General features: G+C 32.8%; 3 long non-coding RNA genes across 5 annotated transcripts; all 3 read left to right on the top strand.

Moving 5' to 3' along the window:
• Window positions 1-11,627: 11,627 nt before the first annotated feature.
• LOC130960408 (uncharacterized) lies at window positions 11,628-18,727 on the top strand. Of its 2 annotated transcripts, none has more exons than XR_009079092.1 (14): window positions 11,628-11,934; window positions 14,905-14,954; window positions 15,048-15,303; window positions 15,400-15,891; window positions 16,158-16,313; window positions 16,396-16,521; window positions 16,711-16,797; window positions 16,874-17,032; window positions 17,144-17,230; window positions 17,713-17,788; window positions 17,927-18,031; window positions 18,106-18,183; window positions 18,375-18,440; window positions 18,579-18,727. It is a non-coding gene; the product is annotated as an uncharacterized LOC130960408 (long non-coding RNA). The 2 variants fall into 2 exon arrangements; XR_009079091.1 differs by having other exon boundaries at window positions 18,554-18,710.
• Window positions 18,728-18,866: 139 nt separating this feature from the next.
• Window positions 18,867-21,140, top strand: LOC130960409 (uncharacterized). 2 transcript variants are annotated; one of them, XR_009079094.1, is made up of 6 exons: window positions 18,867-19,268; window positions 19,354-19,439; window positions 19,646-19,777; window positions 19,866-20,006; window positions 20,120-20,208; window positions 20,339-21,140. It is a non-coding gene; the product is annotated as an uncharacterized LOC130960409 (long non-coding RNA). The 2 variants fall into 2 exon arrangements; XR_009079093.1 differs by having other exon boundaries at window positions 20,120-21,140.
• A 3,954-nt stretch (window positions 21,141-25,094) lies between these two features.
• On the top strand, window positions 25,095-25,701 carry LOC130960777 (uncharacterized). The gene is made up of 3 exons (XR_009079240.1): window positions 25,095-25,286; window positions 25,398-25,468; window positions 25,560-25,701. It is a non-coding gene; the product is annotated as an uncharacterized LOC130960777 (long non-coding RNA).
• The last annotated feature ends 1,873 nt before the right edge of the window (window positions 25,702-27,574 follow it).

Here is a 27,574-nt window from a genome sequence, read left to right as displayed (position 1 = left end):
CAGACGCAAAAGAATCACTGGATTCTATTCCAACCTGATTGAGAACCGACAGATGATTAGCCGTGCTGTGACAGAGCGCGTTGAACATTTTCACTGAGAGGACGGGACTGTAGCCATTGACAACGGTGATGCCCAACATACAGCTTGCCATGAAAATGAGTAAGAAGGATTGGATGAAGACAGTAGGAAAGAAGAGAGACGGAAGGGACAAAGCATCTCCATACGCTTATCTGAAATTCTCACCAATGAATTACATAAGTATCTCTATCTTTATTTTATGCTTTATTCATAAATCATCCATAACCATTTGAATCTGCCTGACTGAGATTTACAAGATGACCATAGCTTGCTTCATACCAACAATCTCCGTGGGATCGACCCTTACTCGCGTAAGGTTTATTACTTAGACGACCCAGTGCACTTGCTGGTTAGTTGTGCGAAGTTGTGATAAAGAGTTGAGATTGCAATTGAGCATACCATGTTGATGGCGCCATTGATGATCACAATTTCGTGCACCAGCCTCCGGCCCAAGATTCACGGCCTCCGGCCCAAATTCACAATTTAATTGCATATTCCACAAACCAATATTCATTATCCAATTCATCAAATTCTCAACACACCAAACATACAAATTCACACAATTCTCAACCCAATCATTAATTTACATTACATATCAACCATGCATATTAGTACCAACCATTTACACAATCCAAACTTAATTCTAGGGGCATCTAGCCTAGAAATTCTTATCACACCACACGGTACTTAAATGAAACTTAAACTATACCTTAATGACAGCGGTTTACACACAAACTTGAATTTTCTTCTCCAAGGCCCACAAGCTTAAATCTCCACACTAAAGTTCCACAAGCAAGTTGAATCTTCCCATTGTGCACCAAAATCACCAAATACACTAACATAACTAATTTCACATATATACATCAACCTAGTGTTCATGAAAACAATAAATCACAAGGGTTGGAGGGTTTCTTACCTTAACCCACTGAAGTTTGTGATGAATATCACCCATAGCTCATACTAGAACACTCCTAAACAACCAAAATCACAAGATTTTCCCAAAACCCAAACCAAATTCAAATTTAAAGAGAAAAATGAAAAATGGATAGAGAACAGTGGAATACTCACCACAAAATTTAGATAGAATTGTAGAGGATGAGAAGAGCGATGCGTGACCACAAATGGCTCGTCAATCGGAGTTCCGGATCAAAAGTTATAGTGATTTGAAGTTTGATGGAGATATGATTTTCTCTCTTGTTCCTCTCTTCTCCATTTCAGTGCCCCTCCTTATCATTTTTAGGGTTTATGAGCTAAAATGCTCATAAGTAATGTTTATATATGTTGGGTCTTGGGCTCAGTTGGTTTAGTTTGTTGGCCCAATTTTGGGCCAAAACTTTTAAGATTAGAGCTTTAAACCCTATTTTAAAAATTTTTATCTTCCCAAATTATAAATTCTTATTTCTTAAAATTATTCACTTCTAATTAATTTTCTCAGCCACAGTAACAGATAGATCGCAACCGGTACTACCGGTCAAATTTCCAATGCACATTTTTATTCAGAAAACTATGTTTTCCGACTCAGAAAAATTCACTGAGTCTCCAAATATTATATTTAAATTATCAAATTCCGATTGCTAGATTTTCTAACCATATTCGTTCCTATTTAATTTATTATTTAATTAATTATGATTTGACCGGGTTTTACAAGTCACTATTACCTAAACTGTAACACTATGTTTGGATTTATTTTACGTAAAAAAATATTCAATTTAAAAATATATTTATTTAATCATGTGAAGAAATTTACAATTAGATTTTTTCGTTTACTATAAGATCTTTTAAGTTTGCATTCAAGCATAAATCTGAAAGAAATATGTAAAATATGTATAAATCAATGCTAATTTCAATTGAGCATACATTAATAGTAGGCTTCTTCGAAGTTATACCTTATTAAATTTAAATCAATAAATTCTTAAAGTAGTGAAATATGTAATACCGCAACCCAAACTATTAAAATAAGGGAAATAATATAAGTCTTAAAATAAAAGGTCAAATTTTATCTTCAACATCGTATTGACCTGGCAAAAAATATTCTGTCAAGAATCTACTGACTTCACGTGTTAGAAGATCTAATATGTCATGTCTCAACCATGACTTTTTGTTTAGATTGAAGCCCTTTTTGCAATGTATACATCATCTTCTTTTTGTTGGTCATTTAAAGTTTCATTGTCTTCTTCCGGAACCTTATTCAGATCAAACTGCATGGAGATGTCAATTTCAACAAAGGAGATATCATCTAAATTGTCTTCTGAATCAATTTCTGTGCCATCTAGACTGTCATTAACTATTTTGTCTGAATATTCATCTAACACTGAAAATATCAACCCGCATACAAAAATCTTAGTATAATTAAACGAAACCAACAATCCCCAAGTAATTAGAAAGTAATTTGGAAAAATAGGTACGTTAATATGGTAAGATAGGTTTCAAAAGTAAATAAAAATAAACAACGATTACCATCTCCTTTGTTGATAGTTTGTGTAGATTTCTTTAAAAAAAGCTCTGTAATATGTAATTCTATAAATTTTATTTCCTCATGTGATGCAGTATCTAACTCAACCGTATGCTTGTTTGTAAAGTGCATCTATATATTAAAAAATATAGTTCATCATCCTTTTTGTAAAACACTGTTTCTTTATGATGAACTTTTCATATTATATATTTTTTTTACCTTCAATTCAGCAAGTATGTCTTCAGAGCTCTTCCCAGATGCACATGTCACAAAAATATATCCAAATTTCTTTTCGTATATTGATCCCCATTCATAAAGTTCTAATAAATATGAATGTTGACATTGCAAATATTATTGCAGCAAGTTTGTTTGCATATGTCAACTTAAAATATGTATTAATCAAATATAATTGAAGACAAGTTTAATAGGGTATACTTGATGAACAAACCTGCATGATAGATTCGTTAGCCGTTTTCAAGTATTGGTTGAAACAAGAGCATCCTGATATAGCCTCCAACTAACACCTCATATTCACTTTACAAAGCCATATGTCTCTAGCAACAGAAATTGTATATTCCAATGAAGAGAATGGAGAGGCCATAGCCATCTCTTTAGTGAATATTATGCTTGCACAGCATGATGAAAAGTCCTCCATTTTTATTTGTCCTGTTAAGCAATCATTTTATGTGCTCTAATATTTATTACTGATAATAATTTTAGCATCGATTATAACTAATAGATAGCATGATTATCATAATAACGACATCAAGAACATCAACAATAATAACGAAATTAATACTTCATTGTAAGCTAACTATTTCTAAAAAAATCATTTAAAGAAATGGGAAACGACTTTTATTTAATAAAACTAACAATTCAGTAAAGATTTAATTGAATTCTGAAAATACCAATCATGATATAACTATCAAACTACATACACCATTAACATTATTAAACACAATAATTATAAAAAGACCTTTGTTAACAATCGTTGACTTTAATCCTGTTTCCATTATGAAACCTCGTCAATATTTTTAGATGCATTGTCTGCGGGGTCTTTTATATCATCATTCCTTGTCAACTGCAAGTCTCTAATGGTAGTTGTCGCTAAAATGTTCAACCCTGGATGTGGAGAAAAACCAACTCCAACTTCTTCATTCTCTTCTCCCATGTCATACAAGTCTCGTGGCATGACATGAACAACTACACTCCATTTTTTATTTACTTCATCATCCACATAGTATACGAGATGAGCCTTTGATGCCAATATGTATGGTTCATGGTTTTATCGATCACCAGTGTGTATCGAACAAGAGAAGTTAACACTAGTAAGACCCAAATGATCTTGTTTTATGCCTCTACTAGTAGTCGTATCTGCCCAAACACACTTGAACAACATGATTGAGAACCAACAATTATAATTCAATTCAATTATGTCTACTATTTTTGCCATAGTATGGGATGTTACTAATATGCATTTTTTTTGTCATGCATGCTTGCATAACTTCGTGTATTAGACGAGATATATACTCTACTATTTTGGGTTTTCATCCTTTCGTCCTTTGTCATTGTTCTAAACTTATACCCATTGACATTGTATGCCTATAATGTGTTGCTTGAAGTATGGGTCCATATTCAAGCCATTTAAGTTCATTTGAATACTGAGTGCTATCCATTAGAACCTGCTACCATATAACAACCATTTTTAATTTCATAAAAGGTAGAATATCGTAGTATATGTTTTATGCTATCAAGGCAATTGGTATAACGCATATTTTATGCTAACCTCTTGCTTGAACCATTGAACAAATTTCTTGTGCACAATGCTGTCTATTTTCGATTGCGACCTTGTTTGATCTCGTAAACTTCTTTTTGTTTTTTCTCTAAATGAACTATATAAAATAGCAGAACGTTATTCGCAAATAGTGAACGAGTGAAAAGATTTACATCCGAGATTTGAACTATAACATAAGATTACTTACTCAATAAATTCAGAAGCAGCCTCGCAGTTGACTAGCACGTGATGATGTGCTTGATGTCATTCCATTTGAGTTAGCTTAAAATGTGTTGCAGCCCCTAATGTCTTTCCAACTTTTGGGAACATAATTTCACATGCATTAGAGATTACTCCACTAGGTTAATCGTCAACTCGCACCGGTCGATTCATTTTAGTTTCAATATTATCTAGATATCTAAAGTAAAAAGTTAGAATTTTCTTAGATAAGTAGCCTTCCGCAATTGAACCTTCTACATGAGTCCTGTTGCACACATATTGCTTCATACGACTCAGATACCTTAAAAAAAACAATTCATACAATTAGTATAAATTAATTATTGAACTGCATGTTGTAAACGGGTTGTATATAAACTAACCTCTCTGTTGGATACATCCACCGATAATATACTGGGCCACCAAGTTTTACTTTTTCAACCAGATTCACAATAAGGTGTACCTTGACTATGACGAACGATGGAGAAAAAATCATTTCCATACAACACAGGGCATGAACAACATGATTTTGGAGTTCATCAAACTATAGAGGGTTAATGGCTTTCCCGCAGAGTGCTCGGAAAAATACGACAGATCGGCAATTACGCAGCCCACGGGGACAATCATTGCATTCTTGACCAAAATTGGAAGTAAATGTTCCATCAGAATGTGACAATCATGACTTTTCAACCTAGTCAACTTGCACTGTCGCAAGTAAACACAATGCGTAATATTGCTGGAATAACCATCTGGAAAGACAACTTTTTGACATGGTAAATATTGTAGAAGGATATTTTTCACCATCGCGTGGCCACAACTCTGGCCTTATGCCCATGCATTGTAAATTCTTTCGAGCTTTCAGATTGTCTTACTTCCCGTTATCATTTAATTTAGTGAACACTATGTTATCGCATACATTTTCTCTATGTGCATTACATCAAGGTTATGACACAGCATACTTTCTTTCCAATGTGGGAGGTAAAAGAAAACACTCTTCTTCTTCCAATTTGTGTCACACTGGTTGGCATCTTCACCACTGCATCTTTTTTGTTCATCACGTTTGTCGTCTTTTCGAATGACACGTGAACATTTGATTGTTGCCTCAAGACATCTGTTCCAAACAACATCTTTGGGGGATCCCTGTTCTCTACTTGGCCGTCAAATCTTACCTGGTCCAGTCTAAATTTATGTCTCTGACTTAGAAAACGATGATGACCCATAAAACACTATTTTTTACTAAATGTGAGTTGTTGTGCCTTATCATCCAAATTACAGGTAGGACATGCCAACCCGCTACGCGTATTCCACCTAGATAAGTTTCCTAATCTTGAAAAATTTCTAACAGTCCACATCAATGCCACAAACATCTTGAAAGTGCATTTCTTATTATCATCGTACGTTTTAACGCCTTCCCATAGTTTCTTCAACTCATCAACCAAGGGCTGCAGGTAAATATCTATGTCATTACCTAGCATTTTAGGCCTAGGAATAATCATAGATAGAATAAAGAGGTTTGATTCATACAAATCCATGGAGAAAAGTTGTATGGGATAAGAATCACCAGCCAAATGGAATAATTTGTGCTCATGTTCCCAAAAGGATTAAATCCATCGCTAGCCAAGGCCAAGCAAACACTACGCGGATCCGATGAAAAAGAAGTATTCTTCGCGTCAAACGTTTTCCATGCTTCAGTGTCTATTGGATGCCTAAAGAAACTGTCATTATTGTGAACCTCTTTATGCCATAACATGTCTTTAGATGTTTTGCTGCACATGAATAACCGTTGCAGTCACAAGATGAAAGGAAAGTACCGAAGAGTCTTTGCTAGTATTGGTTTTCCATTTCTCTTGACATAAGTTTTCAGATTGAGAATAGAACCCTTTCGCGCCTTTTGCTTCCATCTTGAAGTCCCACATTGTTTGCACTTGGTCAAGCTTTCATCATCACCCTGGTATAACATGCAATAATTTGGACAAGCATCTATTTTCTTGTATTCAATTCCTAGTTTCCTAATCATCTTCTTGGCCTCAAAGAATGTCCTCAGAGGTTTAGCATGGTCAAATGCATCTCGCAATAAATCTAGGATAATTGACATTGCCTTGTCACTAACACCACACTAACACTTTATATGGTAAAGTTTCACTAGGAATGATAGCTTTGAGTATTTTGAGCATCCGAGACATAATTTCTGCTCTCCATCAGCAACTAAATCATTAAAATCACTCGCCGCGCGACTTGGCTTGTTATATAAATTTGGAAATTCTTGCCCATCATCCTCAGCATGTTCATCCATTGTGGTGTCATCGCCCCCTCTTGCATTGAGAGATCAAATGCCTCATTGACCATTTGCGTCATTGGATTTGGTTGGAATTTCGAATTATCAGTTATGCGCTTGAATTTTGTGCCATTGTCACAAGGTTTGTCACCATGATAAATCCTGATAGTGTACCTGGGGGAAAGGGCCTTAGCAACAGGTGGTCGTACACATCTTCTCTTATTTGCATAAGTTGAAACCCACACTTTGGACATGGACATTTAATCATTCCATTTGATGATGCATTAGCAAATGCAAAATCTAGGAAATTATTCAATCGTTGCTTATATTTTGTACTACCTCGTGGCTCTAAAATCTAGCTTTTATCCATATCCAATATAAAGTTAAAATATTTTACATTAATTGAAAGGTTGAATTACTGAAATAGTTGAATTTGTTTTGAAATATTTTTTACTGAAGTTTGAATTAGTTTATAAATTGCTGAATTGCTAAATTTATTAGTTTATAAATTATTGAATTGCTAAATTTATGAGTTTGCTAAATTGCTAAAATTTCGGGTTATTATTGTGGATTTTATTGTTGATTGGTTTATGAGCTGTTTAGAAATAACTATGATTAGAAATAACAATGGCAGGAGTTGAATTTGTTGAAGGTATAAACAAAGATAATCAAACAATATATGTAATGTCATGTGGATGATGACTTACTGTGTTCGATAATGATGGGTGAGCGATCTATGTAAATATATTGATCTCTTTACTTTGTGTTTCCAATTTTGAGTATTTTCACTCCTTCAAAAAATAGAGATAAAAATGTTACCTTTCGTAAGTTGAAATATATTTTTGTGTTTTTCAAAATGCATAGTAAGTCAATTTCACGCCTTTGATTAGTTAATTTTGACTTTCTTATTGATGACTTCCATATTTTTACGTTAGATTGTAAATCTTGCCATTATAAATGTACAACAATCAATTTATATATAATAATTAGATACTTTAGTTAACCATTATTTAATTAAGAGGGTACCACTCGATAAAAATTATGTTTCAACTGAATAGCATGGAAAATACTCGTAATATTGATTTTGATAAATTTTTTATTATTGGAAAATGAAAACATACCTTCGTCGGTGTTATTGATGTTCTTAATAAAATTTCCTCTCTTAACAGAATATCGAAACAATCCAATAGTCGGTTAAATCATAAAATTAATAGCACAGTTTAACCTTAATGTGAGCATAAATAAAAGAAAGAAAAATCATAAAATTAATCACACAGTATAATCTTAAAAAGGATTGTCAGCATAAATAAACGAAAAAAAATATAAGTGTGTAGTAAATATCATTTTACACATTCAGTGTCAAACTACTTGAATCAATCATCGAATAAAGACTAAAACATGTTATACAATAATTATAGTTTACAAGAATGATACATACATAGTATGAAATTAAATTCTGTTGGATGTAATTAAATTTTAACAACATAAAAAATAAATGGGATTATTTATGTGTATAGTAAAATTAAATAAATCCTCCCTCCAGCATGTAATACTTACATAAATTAAATAGGAAAAATACAAACAAGAGTTATAATCTTTTGTATTTATGAATTGTAAAAAATTACAGAATTAATGTCCACATTAATCATTTAAATAACATTATTAAATGCAAAGAAAGTTTTTATATAGAACACTGACATAACAGAAAGAGAAGAATAGAGGAAAAAATAAAAAATTCAATACATTAATTTTTGTGTTAGTAATAATCGTGATGGGAATAAACTTACCTGACACCTTTCTTTATATTTGGAAATTGAGAATTTTAAAAAATGACAGAATTCAAGTCTTTATATAGCCTTAAGGAATGTAAAATTTTCTAACCATTTAGAATTGGTTGAAATCAAATTTAATAATAGATAGGTACTATTTTAACTGTATGTTAATATCATGATAATAAAATATAGAAAAATTAGTTTGTACAAACTAAGATAATAATAACTATTTAAAATTTGAATTGGGTTTGTTATGAAATTTTTAAAATATAAAACTTAATTGATTTAAAAAATTAAAATTTTAAATATTTAGTTAAATATTAAATAAAGTTATACTGGCTTCAGTTAATAAATCGACCTAAACACAATAATTATAAAGTATTTTGTTTAGAATCATTATTTAGACCATAAAAGATTTAGACCACCAATTTTTACGAGAAAACCTCAACAAAGGCCAGTGAAAAATGCATAATTCAACCACGCATAATTCCTCTTATATATGGGTTCTAATTATTTTCTCTTATCTTTAATTTACTTGAACCGTTACACTAGATTTCAATTACCTTTAAGAAAAATCAAATTAATCAAAATTTAAAAATTTTTTGTCTAACGATGTCAACAAATTATTGTAATTAGATTACCTCATGTACTATAAGATCTTCTATATTTGTATTCAATCATAAATATACAAGAAAAGATAATGATACGGGTGAATTCAGAAAATTAAAAACAATTTCAATCTAAAAATTCTTTGTATTCTTCCAAGAATTTGTTGAGATAAGAATGCATGGCAAAGTTAGTTCTTACTAAGTCGGATTCCCGTTTCAAGAACTTTTTTTCTAATCCGATTCATTATCGTACTTTCCTTCTCAAGACTCTTTCCGATTCAAAGAATGCACATCTCTGGCCATAGCTTTTTTCCTATAAGCTCGAGAACGTATCACTAATGCACACTCATTGATATGTCACTCGTCTTCTACAGTTTGAGAGTCAGAAACTATGAACAAATCTTTAGGAATGTCGTCTGCCATGGTACGGTTTTGACTTCAAGGTCTCCGACAAAGGTACCAATGTTTATTTTAAATGTAGGGTGTACAACTGCAAAATTTAGATAAACATATGATAGTTTATTAAGCACAAGAATCATTGTTAAACATTAACTTCATAAATGTGTTTTATAATTAAGATTTATATTCATTAAGAGGGAATAAATAGATCATTCTCCAATTAAAATTAAAATAATAATAACGTAGTCTGCCAAATAAGGTTTAACTTTATTTTTGAAAAACTTTTTTATTTTCAAAAATTGAAATTCAGGGTTTATAATTCTAAATTAAAAATAAATACATTAATGTTCATTCTATTTTTTAAATACAACATAAATAATTGAAAAATAAGTTAAAACAATAATTATGTGTTAAATAATATATTAGTGACTATCGTTTATCAAATTTTAGTATACTTTATATCATGGTATTAAAGTAGTAATTGTAAATATATATAATAAATTATATTTTTTATAGTAAAATAATTAAACTATAAAAATTATGAACTTTTAATTTTAAAATTAAAAGAATTAGTTAAAAACTAAAAAACATTAAAATGGCACATAAAGTAAATAGACATGAACATAATCATCAGATGTCTTTTGTTTATAATCATTAGTTAGAACACAAAAATTTTTTAACGCCAATGTTAACGAGAAATCCTGAAAAAGATAATCAAAGCATTTTCAAACGGGTCAGTGAAAGATAAAAAAAACATTACGGCAAAAATTAATTTTTTCATAAAGATATTTGCATAAGTTAGGAGTGTTGGGCCAACTGTGGGGAGCTCTCGACAACTCGACAATCGGGGAGATTTCGGGGTGGAATCAAGTGAGGAACATAAGATGAGAAGACACCACATCCAACTCAAAATTTTAAGGTGTCAAGTTAATGGGTCTCTCATCTTATAAACTCTTCACTCTTCCTTGCTTTCTTTGATGTGGGACTAATTTCAACACTCCTCACACTTGTAACACTAACAATTTTCCCCTCAAGTGTGAGCCTCCACATCAAGCATCAACTCCCCTCTAACTCTTCCACCACATATGAGTATTCGTCCATCACACCGCCGCAAAACACCGCGAGACACGCCGTCCGAACCACCTTTGCCGGGAAGACTTTCGATGCTTCACCTTGAATACCCCTTAAAACCACCAGACCGATTAACCATCGGCTCTAATACCACTTGTTGGGCTAACCGTGGGGAGCTCTCGACAACCGGAGAGATTTCGAGGAGGAATCAAGTGAGGAACATAAGATGAGAAGACACCACATCCAACTCAAAACCTTAAGATGTCAAGTTAATGGATGAATCATCTTATAAACTCCTCACTCTTCCTTGCTTTCTTTGATGTGGGACTAACTTTAACACTCCTTACACTTGCAACACTAACAAGGAGCGAAGATTATTTGATACACATGCAGGAATGATTTTAGTATTGAGAACTAAAACAGAGACCTGGGTGAATGTGACAACAAAACAAAAAATAAATAAATGAAAAGGAGTAGATATTGATTTTAGAAAATGAATTTGGAGAAGAAGATTTCATAATAATAATCTGTTTGTGTTAGTAGAAGAGAATAGAAGTCTTTATATAACCTTTTAATAACAAAAAAATTATAACTATTCAAATTTGATTTGAAATTCAAATGAAATAATAATAATATATCTACTCCTACCGAATTATATTGCACTATCACCGTTTAAAAAGTAGTTTTAAATTTGTTGTTTAAACAGAAAAAATTTAACATTTAAAATTAATTTACTAAGAAGAAAAAATAATAAATATAACGAACGAGCAATTTAATTCGTATTAATAGAAGTTTAACGTTATATGCAGCATAATTAACAACTTAAATTGCATTATTATTATTAAGGATCACTTTACACAAATATAATTTATAAAAGTTTGATTTAGTTTATCGGTACAAATTAGGTCCAAAATTACATGGTAGATTTTTGAAATACAACCAAACTTTTAGCTTTTTGTTTCACCCATGTCTATATCCCTCATCAGCCACTATTTTACCCAAAACCCTAACCAAAGCCAAACCATCTTCACGTTACAATCAGACACCATCTGTTGGGGCCGCAAGCCTCCCACTCTCGCCGTACCCTTGTGTCAAACTCTCCTCTATAGTCTCCGTTGCACGCTTCTGTTGTTTTTTTCTCCTTTGCTACAAGTTAGTTTCGTGGTTTGTGACCAGTTTCATACATAGTTTGTGCTCGTGATTCCCCTTGGCTGGAAGTTGTATACGGTCTTCCATTGTCTCCGGAGGGCTTTGGTCCTTGTTGAGATCACTGCTCTGCTGCGTTTGTGGTGAGTTTTTCTTATTTTACTAACTTGGTTATTAATTATTTTTGCTTTTTCTCAATTTCTTATATTAATTGTCTTTGATTTTGAACTCTTACTCTGCTCTACCACTTAAATATAAAATGGAATTGGTGCAAAGTTTTACTGCTCTGGGTGTAGGTTCAAGTGTTTCGCTGTTGTTGGTGGTGGATTTTGGATAGCTAGTAGGTTACACTTTACTTTTTTTGTTTCTGTTTTTCTCTTTTCTTTGTGTTCTTCTCAGTTATTTAAACAATTATACAAATATACAAAACAGAATTTTGACAAAATTAGAAATGATCTACTTTTGTTTGCACAATGAGCAGAGATTATGAACAATATATTAGAAGGGACCAAACTAACCAATTTAAGAGAGCCAATAAAGATGTTATAAGGAGCACTTTTCAATTACACTTTGGATTTGGATTGCTAAAATATTTGAGCCTAAATATTTCATAACAATAAGAATAAACATAAGGAATCAATTTTAATTAGATAATATTAACTTTTTTTCTGTAAATCCTTATTTTTAGGGGTTTTACGATTTAGAATTAGGATTTAAAATTTCAAATCTGAAATTTAGATTTTAGAGTTTAAGATTTAGTATTTAGAATTTAAAAATAATTTATATTATTATAGGAAAAAGAAGTAGAAATTAACAGATCACAATAATTAGCTTGATATTAGAATTTTTGCTAATAAAATTATGCCTTATAATTAATTAAATTTTTTAGTATTAGTATGTCTTTCATGATAAAAATTTTCTATGTGTGAGTTGCTTTTTGAGGTAGTAGCTACATAAGAATCTAATTGATAAAAAACTTTTAGTATTAATATCTCTTCCAGCTCCTAATTAGTAATTTGTGAGCCAATTAGGTAAAGGGATGGTCCATGAAACTTAATGTCTCATATGAACTTATATCCTCTGAATTTATTTTTTGTAATTTCTGGTTTGTTATGGAAGAGTTATGCATGTTTTGATTTACGTCAACCATTTATGGTTTGGTTTATTATAAAACTAATGTACAGCTTATATTTAATTTATTTTATAAGCCTGCTACACATCCATATAAGTATATAACCAAGTTGGCCCAAGCCCAAATTGATTTAAGCGCATTAAATGGAGACTAAGAAACACGCGCCAGACACAAAAAACGTCTCGTTTTTCATTCGCGCTTCATTATGAAAGAACATTACATCTTCAACACGAAACCAATAAATGAAAACACTCACTCTCTTCGAATCTCTCTGAACATCACTCAAACTGCAATCACATTCTTTGCGGAAACCACTACTGCAAATGAATCAGAAGAAGATTTTGCAAGCAACAACTAGAAACAAACGAAAACAGCAACAAAGACTACAAAATGTATGAGAAAACTACTGTTCATTTAAAATATTGCAATGTCGCGTTTCGCCTAGTTTCATTTTAGTTTTACTGGTTTGATTTGCTTCGTTTAGTGGATTGAACTATTGTGAATGATTTTTTACAGTATAACTAGGGCTTTAAGATATAGTTGCTTGTTCTTATTAGTTTGGATAGTTTAATTAGAGCTCTGTTACTATCTTCAGTACTTATTTTCCATTGAAGAACACTATTCTTGTTGATTGAAAATTGATAATGATTTATTAACCACATGAACATTTTTCGGTTTGGTGGTCTTTGTGATTTTGGATCTGTGCATCAAAGATTTTCGGTTCGGTGGGTTGTGGCATATTAATTAACTTGATTAAGATATACATGCTTGTGGTTGTTGATGTATTGAATAAATTTTGTTTAGTATAATTGACATTAGAGACAACTCTTTCACTTTGATAAGCCATACTACTGTAATAGTATTCTTGTTGATTAAAAATTGATAATGATTCATTAACCACATGAACATTTTTTGGTTCGGTGGCCTTTGTGATTTTGGTTCTGTGCATGAAGGATTTTTGGTTCGGTGGGTTGTGGCATATTAATTAACTTGATTAAGATATACATGCTTGTGGTTGTTGATGTATTGAATGAGTTTTGTTTAGTACAATTGACATTAGAGACAACTCTTTCACTTTGATAAGCCATACTACTGTAATAGTATTCTTGTTGATTGAAAGTTAATCATCATTTATTAACCACATGAACATTTTTCGGTTCGGCAGCCTTTTTTATTTTGGTTCTGTGCATGAAGTATTTTCGGTTTGGTGGGTTGTGGCATTTTAATTGACTTGTTTAACATACACATGCTTGTGATTGTTGATGTATTGAATGAGTTTTGTTTAGGACAATTCACATTAGAGACAACTCTTTCACTTTGATAATCGATACTACTGTAATAGTATTTTTGTTGATTGAAAGCTGATCATCATTTATTAACCACATGAACATTTTTTGGTTCGGTAGCCTTTTTGATTTTGGTTCTTTGCATGAAGGATTTTCAGTTTGGTGGGTTGTGACATTTTAATTGACTTGTTTAATATACACATGCTTGTGGTTGTTGATGTATTGAATGAGTTTTGTTTAGGACAATTGACATTAGAGACAACTCTTTCACTTTGATAAGCCATACTATTGTAATAGTATTTTTGTCAACTGAAAGTTGATCATCATTTATTAATCACATGAACATTTTTTGGTTCGGTAGCCTTTTTTATTTTGGTTCTGTGCATGAAGGATTTTCGATTTGGTGGGTTGTGGCATTTTAATTGACTTGTTTAACATACACATGCTTGTGGTTGTTGATGTATTGAATGAGTTTTGTTTAGGACAATTCACATTAGAAATAACTCTTTCAATTTGATAAGCTATATAACTATAATAGTATTCTTGTTGATTAAAAGTTGATCATCATTTATTAACCACATGAACATTTTTCGGTTCGGCAGCTTTTGTAATTTTGATTCTGTGAATGAATGATTTTCGGTTCGGTGGGTTGTTGATATATTGAATGAAATATTGACCAAAATTTTTTATTACAGCAAAACACAACAAGAAAATGGAAACAATGAAGGAGAAGACACATTATAACGTAAGTAGATTAAATATATTTATCCACTTTCATTTGAATAATATCTAATTTGTATTATAAATATATCCTCACATTCTGTTTCAAAACTTGCAGAAAACTCACTATTGCAGATGCCAAACAAAGGCGATAGCAACAGTATACAGGGAAATGAGTTAAGAAAAGAAAGATATTGTGGAAGAAATGGAATTTGGTGGTCTAGCACATGTGCCAGAAATGAACGTCTCTAATACACTGTTGATAGAATTGCTTGATCGATTTGATGTAGAGAGAGGATTCCTGAAAACTCTACAAGGGACAATATACATAACTCCTTGGAAAGTAGCAGCTGCCCTCGTTATAACCAACGGAGGTAATACATTTTCCACTTATTGCTTATTTTCAGTTCATGGTGTCCGGATAATTAAACTGACCGTTTTGTCTTATTTTTGCTATTAAAATATTGTAGGAAATCTTTTTCCTGAAAATGTTGATTACAACAAGCTGAATCCAACAGACAAGAAAATATTTGACAGCGTCAAAAATATTTCCTTGGCAACTTTGGCAAGAAATGTGCTGGATATGAGTGTAGAAGGGGAGAAAAACCGGAAAAAAATTCAAGAGGACTTTTGTTGTCTACATACAAAAGTGCTTCTTGCTCCCCACAATGGTAAGTGTGGCCTCCCCAATCCACAAGCCATCAATCTTTCATGTGGACAACATTAGGGAATGGGATTGGGCAAAGCATGTTCTCAACTTCATAATGAAAGGAGTTAAAAACAAGAGAGAGAGGAAGAAATAGTCTATTGATAGCTGTGTTTTTGTATTAATGTTGATATACTTCCATGAAACAAAGTTTCCCCACCCGTTTGTACCTGATGCTACCCCTGCACCATGGGTGGCCCATTGGATAAGGAAAATGATCATTGAACGGATTTCATCCGAAACAACACAACCATTGGTAAGTACTCTACTAAAATTCCCCGAAAAATTTGCTTTGAAATGCTTTTAGATTATAATTAAATTATTTGTCCTACTTGCAATTGTTAGTTTGTTCATTTGAATGTTTCTGCATTAAGAAACATTTTTCTTGATGAATAAATAGTTGTCATGTTCTATTCACCATATGAATGTTTTTCGGTTTGGTAGGATTACTTCATTCGGTTCACCGGATTATTAATTTGTTATTTTGATGATTAAATAATTGAGACCTTGTTTTTGTTTTAGGGACTTCTGTACATAAAGCAAAAAAAAAAAGAAAGAAAAAACAAAAACAAGTAACTTGGACAAAAAAGAAAAAGGAAAGAAAATAAAAAAGAAAAATGTTGAGATGGATTCTTCTTCAGAAGAGGAAATACTTTCCAAATCTGAATCCGAAAGCCAGTAAGTTTAATTTTTATATCAATTTCATTTAATTTGTATTTGCTTAAATTTGTTCTTATGCGCTTGTTCTTATGTATTGCAGAGAAGAAGAAATAAAAAAACCACAACAAAGAAAAGAAAACAACCATTGAAGGTGGTTAAAAAATAAACCAAAAAAAACAAAGCATGTGCCTATAGATTCAGAGAGCACAAGCGAATATGAAAACGAGTAAGTATTGCATAATTTCTATGAGACGTTTTGTTGATTGCATATATATCTATTTTCGGTTTGGTGGGCTTCTAAGTTTTGGTTTAGCAATTTAATTTATTTCGGTTCGGTGGTATCTGTGGGTTTGGTTGACTTCATTGTTAATGTCTTGTCTCCGGTATAAATTCAATGTATTTATCTGTTTTATAGGGAAAATGAAATTGAGAAAACACCCATAATTAAAAGAAGAAAATAACCACAAAGAGTGGCAAAAACACCAACCCAACTTGACAAGGAGTAAGTTTCTCGAATCATTTTTTTTTACTAATACTTACATTTTAGGTTTCTTGATACTTATTTTATGAACTTTTAGACCTGAACAAGCAAAAGACAATGCTGCCGAAAAAAGAAAACGAGCATTGGAGATAATAAGGGAAAAAAGATCAAAGAAAATAAATGATGGAGCTCAGTCAACAAACATTGCTCCGGATCAGTTTGACTCTCCACAGGGACAAAATGATTTCTCTAAGACGTAAGATTCATTTTATTATTCCCGAATTCTTTTTCCTACTTTGCTTACTTTTGCTACAACCTTTTCTAATTCCTCTAGATTCAATTACTAATATTTATTTATATTGCTTAGGGTGCCAACTGTAAATATTGATAGTGAGCAAGTCTTACAGACTCAAGGAAGCTCTACATCTTCTGTAAATGCTGCGAGCAATACTAGGTAAATTAGTTCACTGTATATTGTATTTTCGGTTCGGTGGTTGCCTAAAAATGAATTTAAAATATTTCTAGACCTTTGCTTTTAATCTTGGTTTCTAATTTTAATTTGTTATTTTTGTTTTGGAAAAATTTCCCGAAAATCCCGGTCAAATATTTTAGAAAAAAGAAAATCTTTCCAAGAAAGACGTCTAAAACTCCACGAGTGTAAGTTAAAAATATTTATGTTACTCTTTTAAATTTAGTTAATAATTTTTGTTTAATTAATCACAAGGAAATTGTGTTTAAATGTCACTAGAGCTACACCTGAATCTGAAGTATAAATCATTGAGTTTGAACAACAAACTCATTCTAAACCTTTGGAAGTGTGAGTTTTTCAATGTGCAAATTCCTATTTTTCAAAAAAAAATTCTAATTATTCAACATTAACTTTATTTTTGTTTATATTCCTTAGACCTTCTCTTGCATTGTCTCTTCCAAGTTCAGTTCAAGAAGAGTTGATGAAGGATTGCTTCATCTATGTCCCTCCACAAGAAGAAACACAACAAACTTCTAATAATGAGTAAGTTAATAAATATTTATTTACCACATTAATCTTGTTCAATGTTTACTGCTTATAAATGGTTTAATTTTGGTTCAGTTGAAACCAGAAATGAATTCAATGTGTTCTTATCTTTGAACTCTCTTCTGATTATTATAGCTGCCCTCAAGAAGCTGGAAAGCAGGGTGTTACAGTATCTCTTACGAGTTCTATAATTGAAGACTTATTGAAAGATGACTATGTGTATGAAGTTTCTAATAAAGAGTAAGTTTCACATAAAAATTCTTTTTATTAATTTTAATGGTTGTTATTAAACTGTTTTCTATTTAATGCAACAGCCCTGCAAAAGAACAACAGCAACAAGCCCAAGAACCACCAGTGCAACAAGAATCAGAACAAGAAGCAGCTGCTAATGTGTAAGCATTAAACTCTTTAATATCACTTTTGTTTAATATAATTTTGGTTCATTGTAAGTTTGGATTTTGGTTCAGTATAAGTTTGGTTTTCAGTTCACTATAATGATTAATGTAATTTCTGTTAAATATCATTGTTAAATATGATAATAGTTTGGGATAATTATAGAAATGTTTACTATTTAATGAAGCAGACCTCTGTAACAGCCCTGCGAAGAACCAACAACGCAACAATCCAAACAAGAAGCACCTGTTGATGTGTAAGTTTTACTGCTTATATAAATATCGATAATGTTTACTGCTTATGGTTCAGTTAAAACCATAAATGAATTCAATGTGTTGTTATCTTTGGTCTCTCTTCTGTTTCTTATAGCTGCCCTCCAAAACCCAACAAGCAGGGTGTTACGGGGTCTATTACAAGCTTTGTTATTGAAGAGTTTTTCAAGGATGCCGATATTTATCAAGTTTCTGATGAAGAACAATCACAAAAACCTCAAATGGCACGTTAATCAGAAAAAGAAACTCTAATCTTGTCATCATTTGACAGGTATGTTCTTGCTTTTCTTTAATATCATTTTTGTTTAATATAATTTCGGTTCACTATAAGTTTGGATTTGAGTTCACTATAGTGATTAAATATTATTTTTGTTTAATATCATTGTTAAATATCTATCATCCTGCAGTGCTGCTCAACCTAGGAAAAGGGAAGATGAAAGGCCTTCCTTTAGCCTTGGGATAAGTCCACCAGCATCTCAACCAACTCAGCCTTCCCAAGAGAGTGATTCACAGCTTGAAATCCTGGAAGAGGCGGTGGTAGATGTTGGTGTGGCAGCAGCATTAAAATTTGTTGAAGGAACATCTTCAGAATTAACCTTAATAGCAGCTCAAGTTTACAAAACCCTGTAGAAAAATAAAAAATCACGAACGAGCTGATTGAAAAGTGTTATCATTGGATGACACATGTGAAATAAGCAAAAGATGGTACCAATGAATATGAACCAATATTTGTCTTGAAACACGAGGGACTCTACGAGGGATTAAGAGAATATTTCATATCTCTAATGCCCGGAGAACAAGTGCATGCCGTGGTAAAATCTTTTGCCAATTGCGTTAACATTAATGATTTTTTTAAACACTCTTATATAGTATATCTCATAAATTTTCATCCTGTAGGTGGTTAGTATACACAACTTGATTCTCAATGAAATAAAAACTAAGGGTATCAAGAACAAATATACATTGTGCTGATGGATATTGTGGTAAGTAAATTTCTTATTCACTGCTTATTACTTTTCGGTTAAGTGAGAATGTTAATATTAGTCCACCTGATTCTTATGTCTTCTTTTGAGTACTTTTGGATTAAGAAAATTTTTCTCTTGATGATTGAATATTTTTCACGTTTTATTCAGCATATGATTTGTGTTTGGTTCGGTGAAATATGATTTAACTGATGTTCATTTTGCAGAATTTTATCGTGGGAATATATGGCGAGAACTACATTGATAAGAGCACAAACAAAGCCCACATGTTTAATATTCAGCAGTATGACCACTACTGCCAGTTTCTTGACAAAAGAAAACTTGCATCGCATCCATTTGTAAGTTGTAATATCTAAAAATTCTTTGATAATTCTCTTGTTTGCTATTGTTTCCACTGAAATATTCTATAATTTTCCAAAACTTCAGATATTTGTCCCAATTTGTAATGGAGTGCATTGGTGGTTATGGATTACTGATGTAAACAAAAAGAAATTCTATGTCCTTGACCCAATCAACAAGAAGCCAGAAGAAATACATGATTCGTGAAAGGAAATAAACAAATTTGTTGTAAGTTATTTTCTTGTAAATTATTGAAATTATTCTGTACATGAGAGGTTCACTGTTGTTGGTTTTGTTTATTTAATTTTTTTTGTCTCTTTCTGGGTTTAATAATTTCCCAGATGAGGGTGTACGCTGGGGGGAAACCCTCAATGGAGGATGCACTGGGAGAAGAAGCAGAGTATATCCAATTGAATGGTCAATGTACAAAGTAAGAATATTTCTTTTTTGTAGTACTATTTTTAATGTGTTTTATTTTATATACTGTTGATTGTATTATACTCAATTCTTGCTTAGCTATTATTGTGAAATATTCGTGATTAAATGGCTCGAAATAATAGATCCACAAAAAATAAAAAGCGAGAAGAGATATAAATATAAAGCTTGGACACAAGTAAGTACTTTCTAAATTAATAAACTTCTTTCTTTTCTTATTTCATTCAGTTAATTTGATATTGTAACTAGAGCTTTGAAGTTGGTTGTTACTCTGTTTAATAGTTGTTTTGCATGCAGAAAATACTATTTTTGTTGATTGAAAATTGATCACCATTTATTCACCACATAAACAATTTTCGGTTCGGTGGCTCTTATAATTTTGATTCACCGAGTGAATGTTTTTCGGTTTGGTGGCTCTTATAATTTTGATTCACCAAGTGAATATTTTTCGGTTCGGTGGCCTCCTTTTAATTTGTTTAGGTTTAGGGTTACTGTGATTCCATTTTTACAGTATAACTAGGGCTTTGAATTAAATTTGTTGTTATTTAATGTGATTTTGATTTACTTGATATTTAATGTGTTCAGGATGTAGGGTTATTGTGATTGCATTTTTACAGTATGATTAGGAATTTGAATGATATTGTTCTTATTTCATTTGGGTTCATTTCTTATGTAACTAATTCATTTCAATTGAAATGGAGAAAGAAATTGATGACTCCAGATACCAATATGGTCCATATTTTCTGTTTCATGAAATGAACAAAATTAGAGACCAAGTGATTTCAGAATCTGAAGCAATAAGACTCACCAAACCGTCTGCTTTCCTCTCCAGCCCTTATTGTAAATACACATCTGGGGATTTAGATAGCAAATAGCATATACTAGTTGTAATTAACAATATTTTGTTTAACTTGTTTAAAGAGCAAAAAATGCATACTTCAAATATATATATATATATGTCAATGTTAATGTATATATCTATTCTTAATATCAATGTATGTATCAAATGTTAATAATTATATATCTGTTGGAACTGTCTGGCTGCTGTTTTATTCCAGGTTCTGAGTGATTGCAATCACTATATTTACCAATACATTATGAACTCCAAAAGAACACAGTGAACCGAAATTAATACACTGGGCGAACCGAAATGTAGAAGCACACTGAACCCCTAAACACTGAACCCTAAATCCTAAACCCTAAACACTAAAACCATAAGCCTGAACCCATAAACCCTAAATCCCTAAAATACTAAAACCTAAACCCTAAACCCTAAACCCTATACCCTGAACCCGAACTTTGAATGTAAGACCCAAGACTTTTGAAAAGTCCTATTTGAACTAATCTCAAAATATACATTTATTTACAGTTTTATTTTCAAGAAATTATTTTATTGAAAATAATTAAAGGTAGTTTTTATTAATTTAATTTGAAATAAATTAAAGTTTTTATCCAAACTCTATGCTTATGGATTATTTTTCTATTTATGATCTAAAGTTTTGGAAATTTAAAAATAATGAGGTTTGGTTATTTAAATCAGAATTTCATCTAATTTTACGATTATTGAATTATTTTCTATAATTAAGTTATGAAGTTAGTAGTTATGAAATAATAAGAATTTTACATGATTTGAATTTAGATCAGTTATATTTATATCATTCAATACTTTAAGTTTTAAGGACAAAGAAAATTAATAATATTACTATGTATTTTCAATTAGAGAAATTAATTGGGAATCAATTAGTATTTTTATACCATAAAAAATATTTTAAAGTAATTTTAGAGATTTAACTAGTTTTTCAAATATTAATACTTTATGCTCTAATTTTATTAAAATTACTAAACTAGCCCTAACCCTAATGTTTGAAAATGAAACCCTAACCCTAAAACCCTAACCCAATAACCCGGTTCCCTTTCAGCCACACCCCAACCCTCTCTTGCTCTCAGCAGCCGCCACTCCTTATTAGGGCTGCACATGGATCGGATAATATCCGCAGATATGCGGTAATTATCCGTATCCGATCCGAATTTCGCGGATATTATCCGATCCGCAGAGTCATCGGATCGGATCAGATCCGATCCGCACTGTGGTAGGATCGGATCGCGGATTTGATAGTGATACCCACGGATCTGATCTGCAGATCCGCACAGCGCTCCTCACCTCTTTCACTCTCTGGACTCTGGACTCTCCTCTCAATCTCAGATCCTCACTCACTCACTCAGACTCTCAAACTCTGGCTCTCCTTCTCCTCTCTGATCGGCTCTACCTTGCTCTATCACCAGTGTTCGCTGTCCATCACCGTCTCCTAAGGTCATTATTTATTGTTCTTCCAGGCTCCAGCTGCACGGTCGTCGCCTCTTCCATCGACGCGGTGGACGGCGGTCGCGTCGTTCTCCATACGCGTTCTTTATAGGTCGCGTTCTTCACTGGCGCAGTGCTCACGGTCGGTGGTCTCCTCCAGTAATGCGGTTACCTCCTCCAGCGCTCATGGTCGCGTTCATCATTTCTTGTTCTCCCCAAGCAGCTTTGTGAATCTGTCAGAGTCAGACCAGCCGTCCTTCTTCTCCATTATTTTTGCTCTCGGCTCTTCAATTGATCAGGTATTATGGGTAAATTAATTTTATTTTTAAATTAAAAATTATTTGTACATAAATGCTTATTATAAAGTACTTGAATCATTGTGTTATACTGTTATTGTGTAATAAAATCTGTAAATTTGAATGGTTTATTCAACTGTGAACAGATATGGCACTGAGGGTTTATATGGTTTAAAGGTTTAATTATTTGAAAATTAAGATGGTTTATTTAATTGAAGTCATATGGCACTGAGGGTTTATTGTTTGTAAACTGATATAGTGTTATGGCTTATTTAACTGTAGGATTGTGTTGGAAAATTAGAATGGCTGATAAACAAGCGCTTACAACCAATGCAAGTGGGTCTGAAGTTGGGAGCATTCTTACTTCATCTAGTGTCGCTAGATCTACACCAAAAGAATCAACAAGGGGAGGAGAAACAAATACCAATCCAGCTTCAAGTGATGCTCCTTCTTTGGCGACAGCAGCACAATCTGGCCAGTCAGGTAAAAGAAAGTCTACTAGACCCCCTTCTATTGTTTGGGATCACTTCAAAAAAATGATGAGGAAACTAAGGCTCAATGTAAGCATTGTTTGAAATGGTTACAATGTCATAGTCGTAGGGATGGGAACTCTAACCTAAAAAAACACATTGGAACTTGTGCGAAGAACCCGAAAAATCATGTTGATAAAAAACAGAAAACTCTTGTGTTCACAAATTCTAATTTAGAGGAACCACCATCATTAAAGGTAGTAGATTTTATTCAAGATCGGTGTAGGCTTGCACTTTGTAAGATGGTGATAATTGATGAGCTTCCATTTAGGTTTGTGGAAAATTCTGGTTTTAGAGGATTTTGTGGTGAAATAAAACCTCAATTTAAGATTCCGAGTCGTATGATAGTTGCTAGGGATTGTATGCAGTTGTATGTAGAGGAAAAAACCAAACTTAAGTCCCTTTTGGAGCTGAATCATCAGATGGTTTCTTTAACTACTAATACTTGGACGTCTGTTCAAAACATGAACTATATGTGTGTAACAGCTCATTATATTGATGATGGGTGGGCATTGAATAAGAAGATCATGTCTTTTAATTTGATTGCTGATCATACTAGTGTTACCATAGAAAAAGCTCTAGAGAAATGTTTAAAAGATTTTGGTATTCGAAAACTTTATACTGTAACTGTGGATAATGCTAGTGCAAACTTTATTGCTGTAAATACTTTGGTTAAAATCATGCGAGAATGGAATGGTTGTACTATGTTGGGTGGGGAATTCGTTCATTTGAGATGTGCTGCCCATATTTTAAATTTGATTGTTTGTGATGGTTTGAAAGATCTACATTCATCTATTGCTAGGATTAGAACTTCTTGTAAGTTTTTGAAGTCATCTCCGTCTAGGTTAGCAACCTTTAGGAGGTGTGCACATGAGACAAACATTACAAGTCGACAAATGATTATTATTGATGTGCTGACGAGGTGGAATTCTACTTATTTGATGTTGGAAGTGGCCGAAAATTTTGAAAAGGCATTTGCTCGTCTTGCTAGGGAAGATGCTCATTTTGAAAGATACCTTGAAGATGATGGGGGGCCTCCTAGTGATGAGGATTGGAATAGAGCTCGTATCTTTATACATTTTTTACAAATTTTCTATCATGCAATGCTTTCATTCTCTAGTTCTTTGAATGTCACTTCAAATACTTTTTTCCATGTATTGTGTAAGATTTTATGCACTTTGAATAAATGGATTATGAGGGATGATTTAGTGTTGAATAGAATGGCAACAACGATGAAGGCTAAATTTGATAAGTATTGGGATGATTCTGATCATTCTTATACTTCTACTCCTTTGACTTCGTGAACAAGCCATCTCTGAACTATCTATTACTTGTTGCTATTTTTCTTGATCCGCGGTATAAATTGGAATATATTCAGTTTACTTTGTCTGAGATGTATGGTCAAGGTGAGAAATCTTCAAGGATCTTTAGAAAATTGAAGGATATCATTGCTAAATTGTTTGAGCAAATAGCATATGGAATCCGCGACCCCCTAAAGACACTCAAGATGCTAGCATTTCTTCGGATACTACACCAAATCCTAGTGTAGAGATGAGTGAGAATGATAGTATTACGATTGAAGATCCTATGAGTAAGTGAAAGCAAACTCAAAGGATAAAATTAAGTGAGTTGAAGAAAAATGAAATGGATAGGTATTTGGAAGATGAAGTGGCGGAAGATTTTAGTGGATTTGATATATTGAGGTGGTGAAAAAGAAAGACTTTGAGGTATCGTGTTCTCTCTTGCATGGCTAGAGATATATTAGCCATTCCTGTTTCTACTGTGGCATCTGAGTCAGTTTTTAGCACGGGAGGTCGTGTCCTTGACCCTTATCGCAGTTGTTTGAGTCCCACCACTATAGAGGTGTTAATTTGCACTCAAAATTGGTTAAAACCTGCTAAGATATTGGTTGAGCTTGATGAAGGAGATGCCGCTGTTGATTCAGGTATATAATGAATTAGTTCATTTGTATTTTATTAATTATTATTCATTTTTTGTCTTTCATTTTAGAGCATTGACATACCATGACATATTTTGTTATTGTTGAATTGAATAGAATTTTCTGGAGTTACTAGTGTCGGAGATCCTGAAGTTCAAAGTAGGATGCAATCTCATCAACCATCTTAGGTATTCAATGGTGCTTGTATTGTATTGGTACATAATAATTTATTATTCTAACATGTTTTACTAATTTTTCTCACTTGTTATTTCTTAATAGGAATGAATGCTTGCTGATATAGTGTCAATTGGAAGACTGGAAGAGATGTGTCAATTGGAAGACTGGAAGAGATGTGTCAATTGGAACTTGTTGAGTTGTTGTTTTAGTATTTTTAGTATGCTGGGATTGCTGTTTTAGTATGATTTAGTGTGCTAAATTGTTGAGTTGCTGTTTTAGTATGTTAAATTACTGATTTAATGTGTTGTTTCACCAAGTGTTGTCATAAATTTTATGATATTTTATTTTTAATTTTTAATTGCTGAGTTGCTATTTTATTTTTAATTTTTAATTTTATGATATTTATGGACATTTTTTTCAAAAATAGGGCCTTAAAACAAATCTTTTATTACACGGATATATCCGATATCCGATCCGATCCGATCCGACCTAAAAAAACGTGGATATAGTATCCAATCCAATCCGATGGGAGCAGTGCGGAATGGTGCACGAAATTGTGATCCTCAAAGTTGGTATCTTTGTACTTGTATGAAATTTAAATATTGGCTCTATCAAAAATACCCCAAAGAGATCATTGTATGATGAATTGGGATCTTAATAATCCCTGCTAATGGCACGTGTGATCACAACTCCATTCAACTTAACCAGCAAGTGTACTGGGTCATCCAAGTAATATCTTACGTGAGTAAGGGTTGATCCCACAGAGATTGTTGGTATGAAGCAAGCTATGGTCACATTGTAAATCTCAGTTAGGCAGATTAAATGGTTTATGATAAGTTCGGAAATAAATAATAAACAGAAAATAAAACAGTAAATAGTTACTCATATAATTCCATGGTGGAAATTTCAGATAGGCATATGTAGATGCTGTGCTCCTCTCGAATCTCTACTTTCTTATTACATTCATCCAATCCTTCTTACTCCTTTCCATGGCAAGCTGTATGTAGGGCATCACTGTTGTCAATGGCTACATCCCATCCTCTCAGTGAAAATGGTCATATGTTCTGTCACAGCATGGCTAATCATCTGTCGGTTCTCAATCAGGTTAGAATAGAATCCCTTGATTCTTTTGCGTCTGTCACTAACTCCCAGCCTTCAGGAGTTTGAAGCTCGTCACAGTCATTCAATCCCAGAATCCTACTCGGAATACCACAGACAATGTTAGACTTTCCGGATTCCTGGAATCCTACTCGGAATACCACAGACAAGGTTAGACTTTCCGGATTTCCATGAATGCTGCCATCTATCTAGCTTATACCACGAAGAATCTGTTGGGGAATTGATGAGCGGATATTTTATACGCTTTTTGGGGTAATTTCATGTAGATTTTAGTATGTTTTAATTAGTTTTTAATAGAATTTTATTAGTTTTTAAGCAAAAATCATATTTCTGGACTTTACTATGAGTGTGTGTATTTTTCTGTTATTTCAGGTATTTTCTGGCTGAAATTGAGGGAGCTGAGCAAAAATCTGACTTAGGCTGAAAAAAAGGACTGCTGATGCTGTTGGATCCTGACCTCCCTTCACTCGAAATGGATTTTCTGGAGTTACAGGAGTCCAATTGGCGTGCTCTCAACGGCGTTGGAAAGTAGACATCCAGGGCTTTCCAGCAATATATAATAGTCCATACTTTATTCGAAGAATGACGACGTAACTTGGCGTTGAACGCCAAGTTCATGCTGCTGTCTGGAGTTAAACGCCAGAAAAACGTCATGATCCGGAGTTGAACGCCCAAAACACGTCATAACCTGGAGTTTAACGCCAAGAAAGGCCTCTACTCATGGATAGCTTTAATCTCAGCCCCAGCACACACCAAGTGGGCCCCAGAAGTGGATTTCTGCACCAATTATCTTAGTTTATTCATTTTCTGTAAACCTAGGTTACTAGTTTACTATTTAAACAACTTTTACAGACATTTCTTGTACCTCATGACATTTTTCAGATCTGAATTACATACTTTTGATGGCATGAGTCTCTAAACCCCATTGTTGGGGGTGAGGAGCTCTGCAGCGTCTCGATGATTTAATACAATTCCTTTGTTTTCCATTCAAACACGCT

Source organism: Arachis stenosperma, chromosome 2 (genome assembly GCF_014773155.1).
Source record: "Arachis stenosperma cultivar V10309 chromosome 2, arast.V10309.gnm1.PFL2, whole genome shotgun sequence".
Taxonomy (NCBI): Eukaryota; Viridiplantae; Streptophyta; class Magnoliopsida; order Fabales; family Fabaceae; genus Arachis; species Arachis stenosperma.
The sequence above is the reverse complement of the archived record's forward strand: the minus strand, read 5'-3'. Positions and strand labels throughout refer to the sequence as shown.